Source organism: Pristis pectinata, chromosome 5 (assembly GCF_009764475.1).
Source record: "Pristis pectinata isolate sPriPec2 chromosome 5, sPriPec2.1.pri, whole genome shotgun sequence".
NCBI classification, from domain to species: domain Eukaryota; kingdom Metazoa; phylum Chordata; class Chondrichthyes; order Rhinopristiformes; family Pristidae; genus Pristis; species Pristis pectinata.
The window spans coordinates 30,161,384-30,172,904 of NC_067409.1; positions in this window are offsets into that span (position 1 = coordinate 30,161,384).

Here is an 11,521-nt window from a genome sequence, read left to right on the forward strand (position 1 = left end):
TGATGGTTTGAACATGCATTTTTTTAATTATTTCAACAAATGAGCAAACAACAAAACCTCAAACACAATTTACAGTTTTCTAAACATATCCAGAGAGAAAGGAATTCAGACACAAGAGGCTGTAGATGCTGGAACCTGCAGGAACTCAGCAAGTCAGGCAGCATCTGTGGAGGCAAAGGGATGGTCAACATTTTGGGTTGAGACCCTGCATCAGGACTGAGAGTGTAGAGGGAAGATAATAGAAGCCAGATAAGGGGTAAGACAGAGACTGTTAGGTGATAGGTGGAGTCATACAGAAATTAGGCAGATGGAGCCGGGTGGAGGAGGGGATGGGGAAGAACAGAGAGAGAGGCTGGTAGGTGATAGGTGGATCTGGATAAGGGAGGGATGATGGGCAGATGGAATCAATTTGGGGAGGAAAAAGTAAAGGTGAATCAAGGAAGAAGAAATCCAGGTAGATGGGTATGTAGGTGATGGGAAGATGGAACCAGATGGGAAAGGGTGATGAGTCTACGTTATGGGGGTGGGGGCGGGAGGGATGGAAATGGTGAACAAAGGGAGAGACACCCTGGGTGGACCAGTGGGAGTGGGAAAGGAACTCAGAGAGAGTGGGGTTACCTGACATTGGAATATTCAATGTTCATACCGTTGGACTGTGGGCTATCCCAGCGGAATATAAGGTGCTGTTCTCCTAGTCTCTATTTGGCCTCACTGTGACAATGAAGAAGGCTGAGGACAGACAGGTCTGCGTGAGAATGGGAAGGGGCGTTGACATGACATGCAGCCAGCTCAAAACGGTCTTTGTGGATAGGAATACAGATCTGCATCCAACAAACTTCATCCTCTTCATTCCATCAGAAGACACCAGTACCTGCAGTGAATGATCTGGCAGGCACGTTAATAATGGAATATGGTAACAGCAGCAGGTCAGATGTCTTGACAAGATACTATTATTGTAATGTACAGTATGTGGAGGCTCTTATTTTAATTGAAGATAATTCCAAGATTATAATGAATCACTAAGAGACTAGAGAAATTGCTAAAATGCATCTTGTTTATTCCATTCTCTCCAACTATTCTGCATATGTACATATACTATGTCTGACACCTACATACTCTGCTTACCTTTGTTGGTAACAGCTTCACATTCATGAAAGGCTTTTTCAAAAAAGTGAACTACTTCAGATTATAGAGAGGATTCTCAGATTTATGCTTCTTTGCTGAGCAATTCTAACATGTAACAACACCCTGTCTACGTTCCTTTGAAAAAGATCTGGGGGATTGTAGTGGGGACTTGCAGCGGCCTGAAAAGCTTGAATGTGTAGATATTAGGAAAGAGGAGGTGCTGAAGGTTTTGGAAAGCATCAAGTTAGATAAGTCGCTGGGACTGGATGAGATGTACCCCAGGCTGCTGTGGGAGGCGAGGGAAGAGATGCAGAGCCTCTGACAATGATCTTTGCATTGTCGATGGAGACAGGAGAGGTTCCTGAAGATTGGAGGGCTGCGGATGTTGTTCCCTGATTCAAGAAAGGGAGTAGGGATAGCCCAGGGAATTATAGACCAGTGAGTCTTACCTCAATGGTTGGTAAGCTGATGGAGAAGATCCTAAGAGGCAGGATTTATGAACATTTGGAGAGGTATAATATGATTAGGAATAGTCAGCATGGCTTTGTCAAGGGCAGGTCCTGCCTTAGGAGCCTGATTGAATTTTTTGAGGATGTGACTAAACACATCGATGAAGGGAGAGTAGTAGATGTAGTGTATATGGATTTCAGCAAGGCATTTGATAAGGTACCCCATGCAAGGCTTATTGAGAAAGTAAGGAGGCATGGGATCCAAGGGGACATTGCAGTGTGGATCCAGAACTGGCCGGCCCAAAGAAGGCAAAGAGTGGTTGTTGAAGGGTGGTATTCTACATGGAGGTTGGTGACCAGTGGTGTACCTCAGGGATCTGTACTGGGACCCTTGCTCTTTGTGATTTTTATAAATGACTTGGATGAGGAAGTGGAGGGGTGGGTTAGTAAGTTTGTGGATGACACAAAGGTTGGAGGTGTTGTAGATAGTTTGGAGGGCTGTCAGAGGTTACAGAGGGACATAGATAAGATGCAAAGTTGGACTGAGAAGTGGCAGATGCAGTTCAACCCAGATAAGTGTGAAGTGGTTCATTTTGGTAGGTCAAATATGATGGCAGAATATAGTATTAATAGTAGGACTCTTGGCAGTGTAGAGGATCAGAGGGATCTTGGGGTCCGAGTCCATAGGACGCTCAAAGCGGCTGCGCAGGTTGACTCTGTGGTTAAGAAAGCATATGGTGTATTGTCCTTCATCAATTGGGGAATTGAATTTAGGAGCCGAGAGGTATTCTTGCAGCTATATAGGTCCCTGGTCAGACCCCACTTGGAGTACTGTACTCAGTTCTGGTCACCTCACTACAGGAAGGATGTGGAAGCCATAGAAAGGGTGCAGAGGAGATTTACAAGGATGCTGCCTGGAATGCAGAGCATGCCTTATGAAAACAGGTTGAGGGAACTCGGTCTTTTCTCCTTGGAGCGATGGAGGATTGGGGGGACCTGATAGAGGTATATAAGATCATGAGAGGTATTGATAGTCAGAGGCTTTTCCCCAGAGCTGAAATGGTGGCCACAAGAGGACATAGGTTTAAGGTGCTGGGGAATAGGTATAGACGAGATGTCAGGGGTAATTTTTTTACACAGAGAGTGGTGAGTGTGTGGAATGGGCTGCCGGCAACGGTGGTGGAGGCAGATACGATAGGGTCTTTTAAGAGACTGTTGGATAGGTACATGGAGATGAGAAAAATAGAGGGCTATGGGTAAGCCTAGTAACTTCTAGGGTAGGGACATGTTCAGCACAGCTTTGTGGGCTGAAGGGCCTGAATTGTGCTGTAGTTTTTCTATGTTCTATGTTCTATAAAATGTCGGCACAACATTGTGGGCCAAAGGGCCTGTACTGTGCTGTAGTGTTCTACGTTCTATGTTAGTTAGAGTGAATCTACTGTTCCAGTCCAGGAAACAGACAGCTACTTCATCACATGCTCCTACTCTGACAAATGCAAATAAGGCCAGCATTACTTAGTGCATATTTATTTTTTCATGAGACATTGGCTTCACTGGTAAAATCATTGCTTATTCCTTATTGAGCAACTGCTCAGCCTGTGACCTCAAGAAACTGCAGAGAGTTGTGGGCACAGTTCAGCACATCACGAAAACCAGCTTCTCCTCCATGGACTCTTGTCTACACTTCTCACTGCCTCAGTAACACAGTCAACATAATCAAGGAGCCCGCCCACTCCAGACATCCTCTCTTCTCCCCCTTCACATCAGGCAGAAGATACCAAAGCCTGACAGCACATACCACCAAGGACAGCTTCTATCTTGCTGTTATAAGACTAATGAATGGTCCCCTTGTACGATAAGATGGACTCTTTATCTCACAACCTACCTCAACGTGGCATTGCATCTTATTGTCTACCTGCACTACATTTTCTCTGTAACTGTAACACTTTATTCTGCATTATGTTAATTCCCTTGTACTACTTCAATGTACTGATGTGATGAAATGATCGGTATGGATGGCATGCCAAATGAAGTTTTTCACTGTACCTTGCTACATGTGACAATAATAAACCAATTTACCAATTTATTGCCTATTGGACCAATGCATGTGATCTGCCTGCCAGAGACACTGCAATCCTGCATTTGAGAGTACCCTGCAGTTTTATTGGGTAGGGAGTTTCAGGATTTATATCCCTGAGCGAAGGAACTGCGATGTATTTCCAAATCCACCTGATGTAGGGCTTGGAGGGGAACTTATAGTGTTCACAGTAGAAGTCATGGCATTGGGACATGATTTTAAAGGAATCTTGGGGAGTAATTGCAGTGTACCTAATAGACGGCTGGATATAATTCTGTTTTAAAAGACTGGAAACAAACAAGAAACTGACCCTCTGACTTGCACCTTCACTCCTATCCTTGTAGATACACTTACAGCCAGTAGATATTACTTATTAAAGTACTAGTGTCAAATACTAGAACAGAATAAATGCAGACTACAGAAGTCTTTGTTGAAGTATACACAGACAATCCCTGGTAAAAGTATTTAGAATTAATGATGGACTGATATGGAATTTTACTAAACAAATTGCATTTAAATTTATTTCAGAAAGGTCTATTCTCTTTTACTTGACGATTAACTGAATTGTTCTGAAACTAAATGATGCTGTTTCTTTATCATATATAGACGAGTGAGTGAGCTGTTTCAGTTGAAATTATCACTTTGATTTAATCAGTGCTGTCAAGGTACTTCCCACATTCTGTTGTGATGTTCTGTGTTGTTCCTTTTGCCTATTTCCTATCTTCATTCTCAGAAAACAAGCCTCAGATCCCCGAAGATGCAAAATAAAAGTGCACAATAAAGTAAAATAAGAGCCTCATTGATTAAAAGTTATGTGATCAACCTTTTTATTTGTAAATGAACATCCTAGTAGCCTGAGGAGCGCAGCTTGAACATTCTGTTCACCATCAGCCTGATCTTACCATGACACCATATTAAGCTCCTAAGAGCCAACTTATCTCTGTGCATTAGTAGTCTCCTTGTGTGATCTCCATCACAGAGACAGAAGCTACCACATCGTGGGAATAAAACTCAATGATGGTGCTATGGACTCAGCACCTCACAGTGGAAGAAAAGGAGACTGAAAGGGAATCTTCCAAAGAATGGATTTTCATGATTTCTGGCCCTATCAGCAACTGGCAAGAGGCCAGAGGAGCGGGAGAGATGTATACAGTTAGGCTGTCCTCTCAGTCTATGGTGTATAGTCCCCATCCTCTGGTCTTTCCTCCCTGTAGCTTATGTTTCTCTCCCATTCTACCTTTAACACCATCCTTAAAGCTCAGCTCTTTTTGATCATCAGCACTCATGAATTTCTGTTAGTGGTTTGACTTCATTCTGTCTTAATGAAGAACCTTAAAGTGTCTTTTCCTGCATTAAAGAAACTTCTAATTGTAGCTTGTTTTGAAAGATGAAGGAAAAATAATAATAACATGCAGAATTATTGTACATGGGACCTAGTAGAATGTTTAGTTTGTACCTTATTCTGATATGAACAGAGATCTTCAACCTTTATGAGTCAATTTTCAGTCCAGAATTCTTTCTGTGTCCTTGACAGAAGGAAGCAGACTGGTTCCACTGACACCAAAAAGTGATTGTTACTGTAATAGGTTCACTCAGGAGTTAATGAGCCAGTTATTGAAACTATTCTCCATAATGATCTCAGAAAATCATTATCCCTTTTCAGAGCTCCAGTAACTATTCAGGCTTGAAATGATTGGAGATACTGCCTGTGAAATTGGGGGCATAGTACTATCTTTATCCTCAGCCGCTATCTCAAATCATTGCATGACCTATTTTGCTTTTAATTTCTTTGGTAAATTGCAAGCACTCATATTAGTATGATTTGCACCATCCAATAAATTGATCAGCACCAACTGCATGTGTTAATTTTGTACAGTGGAACTATACAGAGTAGACAGATAGGGATGTCCATCATTGTCAAACATTGGTTTGGCACCAATACTGCCAAAGTAGACAGCAACAATCCAGCTAACGCTATAGTTAACCAGGCAGAAATCTGACATTCATCAGGACTCCCATTCATTTAGGAAAACATTGACTCTTTACTATTACATTGACGGTCCCAGATCTTCATGAATAATAAGAGATATCACTTCTTCAGTGTGTAGCTGGTCAACAGCCCTGGCCTGAAGATAATGACAGGCAATGCCCGAAATGCAATGGACAACCATGATATTTTCATATCATGATGGCCGTTTGCGTTTGACAAAGGGCCTTTGACCTGAAACATTAACTCTGTTTCACTTTTCATATGTGCACCTGACCTGCTGAGTGTTTCCAGCAAAATTTGTTTTTATTTTGTATTTCCAACATATGCAGTTTTTTAAAAATTCTTATTTCTTATGTTATGTCCTTATTAATCCCTATATCATGGAGTGAGTTTCCTCATCTCTGATCAGAACGGCCAACTTTGAGGCTGTAACCTGGATCTGGACACTCCAACTAGGGGACACAACAACTCTGTATCAACCCTGTCAGGCCTCTGAAGAATTTCATATGTTTCAATGAGATCTCCTCTTGTTATTCTCAACTCAAGAGACTATAGAACCAGATGAAGGGTCTCGACCCAAAATGTCCATTTCCCTTCATAGATGCTGCCTGACCTGCTGAGTTCCTCCAGCGCTTCGTGTGTTACTCCAGATTCCCGCATCTGCGGTCCCTTGTGTCTCCAGGCTATAGAACCAGTCGGCTTAATATTTTAAAAAATTCAAGATCTGGCTATCACTTGCGAGGCCAGCATTTATTGACAGTCCCTAATTGCCTTTGGGAAGGTGGGGGTGAAGGTACTCCTGCAGCATTATTGGTTAGGGAGTTCTTGGATTTAAACACAGTGACAATGAATGGTGAAATATTTCCAATCTGGAAAGGGTGTGACTTGGAGGGGATCCTGTAGATGGCACAATTTCCTTGCACTTGTTGCCCTTCTTCTTGTGTAGTGGAGGTCACAGATTTGATTTATTGTCTGTAACTTAAGTGGCTCAAATTTTACTTGCCAGTTATCAGTCCATGCCTGAATGTTGTCTTGGACTTGCTGCGTGTAGGCATGGGCTGCTTCATTTGCCAAGGATTTGTGAATGAAATTGAGCTTGGTGCAATCATCACTAAACATCCCCACTTCTGACCTTATGATGGAAGCATGGTTATAGATGAAGCAGCTTAATCTCTCATCACTTGACCGCACTCTTTCCCACCAATCACAATTCCACACCCCCTCCACCACCCTCCCATCTTAGGACACAATCCGGTGAAACTTCACTACATTCCATCAATTGAAATACATTCCTTCTATTACAATATATCCTTCCTTAAGTAGAGAGGTCAGATCTTGGATACAGACTTTACTGCCTGGATCGCAGGTAACAACGATGGCACTGTCAGAATGGCTGTGAAGAATTCATTATTATTAACATCCAGAGGAAATAACGCCTGCTCCACAGAGCCACTGCCACTCCCTAGCTGTCCCAACAATCAGCTGGAGAATGGATTGCTGGATTGCTGGATTGCTGTGTCACCTTCGAAGCCCTTGTGAGTAATTGTGGACAGGGTGGCTGCAAAATGAAACTGTATTGCATTCAAACAGGTGGCTTTTGCTCATGCTGAAATGGAAACTGAAACATTGGAATCATAGTTTCACAGCACAGGAACAGTTCCATCAGCCCAACTCATCCATGCCAACCAACATGTCTATCCCAGCTAGTCCCATTTGCTTTCCATTGGTCCACAGCCCTCTCAATCTTTCCTATCCATGTAGCTGCCCTAATGCCCTTTAAACATTGTAATAATATCTGCCTCTACAGCTCCCTCTGGTAGCTCGTTCCATATACCCACCACCCTCGGTGTGGAAAAAGTTTCCCCTCAGGTCCCTTTTAAATCTTTCCCCTCTCACCTTAAATCTATTCTCTCTAGTTTTAGACTCCCCTCCCCTGTGACCATCCACCTTATCTACGCCCCTCATGATTTTCTATACCTCTATGAAGTCACCCCTCAGCCTCCTATGCTCCAGGGAAAAAAGTCTTAGCCTATCCAGCTTCTCCTTATAACTCAAGCCCTCCAGTTCCGGTAACATCCTTGTGAATTTTTTCTGCACCCTTTCCATCTTAATGACATCCTTCCTATAGCTCTGTGACCACAACTGCACACAATACCAAAAAGTGTGGTCTCACCAACGTCTGTACAGCTGCAACATGACATCCCAACTCTAGTACTCAGTGCCCTGACTAATGAAGATAAGTGTGCTAAGCACCTTCTTCACCAGCCTGCCTACCCATGTTGCCACTTGCGGGGAACTATGCACCTGTGCCCCTAGGTCTCTCTGTTCTACAACACTCTCCAGGGCACTACTATTTACTGTGTAAGTCCTGCCTGGTTTAACTTACCAAAATGCAACACTTCACACTTGTCAGAGTTAAATTCCATCTTTCATACCTTTGCCCAATTCTCCAGTTCATCTCAATCCCATTGTAATCTTAGATAACCTTCTTCACTGTCCACTACACTACCAATTTTGGTGTCATCCGCATACTTAATAACTGTGTTAATAACATCGTCATACAAATTATTAATATTGGTGACAAATTGCAGAGGACCCAGCACCGATCCCTGTGGCACGCCACTGGCCACAGTGCTCCAGTCTGAATAACAGCCCTCCACTACCAACCTCTGTCTCCTTCCAACAAGCCAATTTTGTATCCAATTGGCTAACTCACCCTGGATCCCATGTGATCTAAACTTCCAGACTAGCCTACCAGGCAGGACCTTGTCAAAGGCCTCGCTAAAATCAACATAGACAAAGTCTACTGCCCTGCCCTCATCAATCTTCTTCATTCCATCCTTAAAAAACTCAATCAAATTTGTGAGGCATGATTTCCCACGCACAAAGCCATGCTAACTATCCTTTATTAGTCCCTGCCTTTCCAAATACTGGTAGATCCTGTCCCTCAGAATCCAATCCAGTTACTTTCCTACCATTGATGTTAGGGTCACTGGCCTGTGGTTCCCTGCCTTGTCCTTGGCTGTGCATTTATTGTATTAAATAAATGCACAGCATTAGTCACCCTCTAGTCTTCCGTTGGTTTACCCCTGGATAAAGATAATGCAAGTGTCTCCTCTAGGGCCCCTGCAATTTCTTTTCTAGCTTCCCACAATGTCCTAGGATAAACCTGATCAGGCCTCAGGGATTTATCCACCTTAATATGTCTTAAGACTGTCAGCACTTCCTCCAGAGGTTGAACAAAAGTTGGGCCAATGAGTGTTGAAATGAAGCCACCTACTAGAGCTAAGCTGCACACATAGTAAATTTGGAACTGCCCCCCCCCCCCCCCCCACATGTTCTTTGATATTTCATTCAGGCTTTCAGACAGGCATTGCTACATACTAAGCATTTTGTTGTGCATGACCATCAGCCTTTGCCTGGAGGCTGCCTTGACTGACTCCTTATCTGAGTTCTCTGAAACAGGATTTGTGTAAGAGCACATGCTCAGGGAAGCCAGCATTTTTTCTACCCTTATCCCCTGTGCTGCTCAGGTCACTCACCCCTGTTGACTCACCACATGTAAATGCCACTGCTAAGCTACCCATGATTCGAGGCAATGGCTGGATCTGAGACAGAGGTTCCCAACTACGTCCACAGCATAACATTATCACAGTCTTCTTGCTCTATAGGTAGTGCCAGGTCACAGGGGGAGTGCTTGGTGATCTGAAAGAAGAAATCCACAAGGTTTAGGTTAAAGGTGAGGAGAAGTACAAGCTTGGACTACATCCAATTTGTAAATCAGGGAAAGTCGATCCTCAGTGAAGGTGTTTTGTCTGACCACGAGAAGGTCATTAAACTTCAAGTGGTGCTACATCCATCTTCCTAGGGCTGCTGCTTTTGACCTTTAATATGACGTGTTGACACCTCCCCTTCCCTAGAAACTTGAGAGCAAATTTTAAACTCATTCATGGGATGTGGACATTGTTGACAACACTGGCATTTATTTTCCACCTCTGATAACCCCTCAACTGTGAACAGCTAAGAGTCAACCACATTTAGGGGCTCAGTGGGTAAGGGCCAGAGTTCAGAGCCCTCCTACCATTGCACACAAATTAGTTCAATTTGTGTTAAAATCCCATGAACTATTCACTTTAAGTTTCCAAATGGATGATAACTGATTATGTATTAATTTTAAGTCGAGTCATAGAATCATACAGCACAGAAATGGACCCTTCAGCCCAACTTGTCCATGCCAACCAAGTTGTCAATCTGAGCTAGTTCCCATTTGCCTGCATTTGGCCCAAATCCCTCCAGGCTTTTTCTACCCATGTCTTTTAAACATTGGTAATTGTACCTGCCTCCACAGCTTCCCCTGCCAACTCATTCCATAGACTCACCACCCTCTGCATGAAAAATTTGTGCCACGTAAATCTTTCCCTTCTCACCTTAAATATATGTCCTCTAGTTTTACCCTGGGAAACAGACCGTGACCATCCACCTAATCTAAGCTCCTCATGATTTTATATACCCCTGTAAGGTCACCCCTCAGCCTCCTACACTCCAGGAATAAAAGTCCCAGCCTTTTCAGCCTCTCTTTATAACTCAAGCCCTCCAGTCCCGGTAACGTTGACAAGGAATAACATTACTTGTTATGAAAATGTTGACTTCAACGTTCTGCATTTATATATTTTAGAATTTTAATGAATGATGGATATTTTGAAATAAAAAAGATTTTTTTATCTGGAAATTGTTTTATCTGGAGTCACGTTTAGGACAGACCAGGGAAGGTAACAGATTTCCTTTCATGGAGCACCTTGGTGGACAAGATGGGTTTTAACAACAATCCAGTAGTCTCATGGTTACTCTTACCGAGACTTGCTTTCGTTTTAAATTTCTTATTTACTTAATTATTTGAATTTAACTTCAACGTTCTGCATTTATATATTTTAGAATTTTAATGAATGATGGATATTTTGAAATAAAAAAGATTTTTTTATCTGGAAATTGTTTTATCTGGAGTCACGTTTAGGACAGACCAGGGAAGGTAACAGATTTCCTTTCATGGAGCACCTTGGTGGACAAGATGGGTTTTAACAACAATCCAGTAGTCTCATGGTTACTCTTACCGAGACTTGCTTTCGTTTTAAATTTCTTATTTACTTAATTATTTGAATTTAAAATTCTCCGGCTGCCATGGTAAGATTCAAGCTCATGTCTTTGGATGAATGGTCTAGAACTCTGATTGGTTTTCCAGTAATATTAGCACTTTGCTGTCATACTCATTGGGAGTGGTTTCAGGCCCTGGGGATAGAGGACACCTACCCTCTCTCCACTGCATCAAACAAGACATCCAGAGCTGCATCTGGTTGTGTCTCTACAACCTGTGGAACCCTTTCCACTAGCATCTCTGCTTTCAGTGGTATAAGCACGGCTTTGATCAGCAGTACTTACTACCAGGATCAAGGACAGCTTCTATCTCACTGTGATAAGACTATTGAATGGTTCCCTTATACGATGAGATGGACTCGTGACCTCACAATCTACCTTGTTGTGACCTTGCACCTTATTGTCTACTTGCACTGCACTTTCTCTGTAGCTGTGACACTTTACTCTGTATTCTGTTATTGTTTTTACCCTGTACTGCCTCAATGCACTGTGTAATGAATTGATCTGTATGAACGGTATGCAAGACAAGTTTTTCACTGTACCTCAGTACAAGTGACAATAACAAACCAATACCAATACCAATACTTCAACCAGTGCTGGCTGCTTCTAGAATTGGGAACCATGGCAATAAGGCCATAGTAATAACAAATGCAGTTACTGTTGGGAGAATTAAGTGATGATGATCATATTGGAGGTGAATTTTGTAGGCATTCTGGTCAAATTATTTTTTGA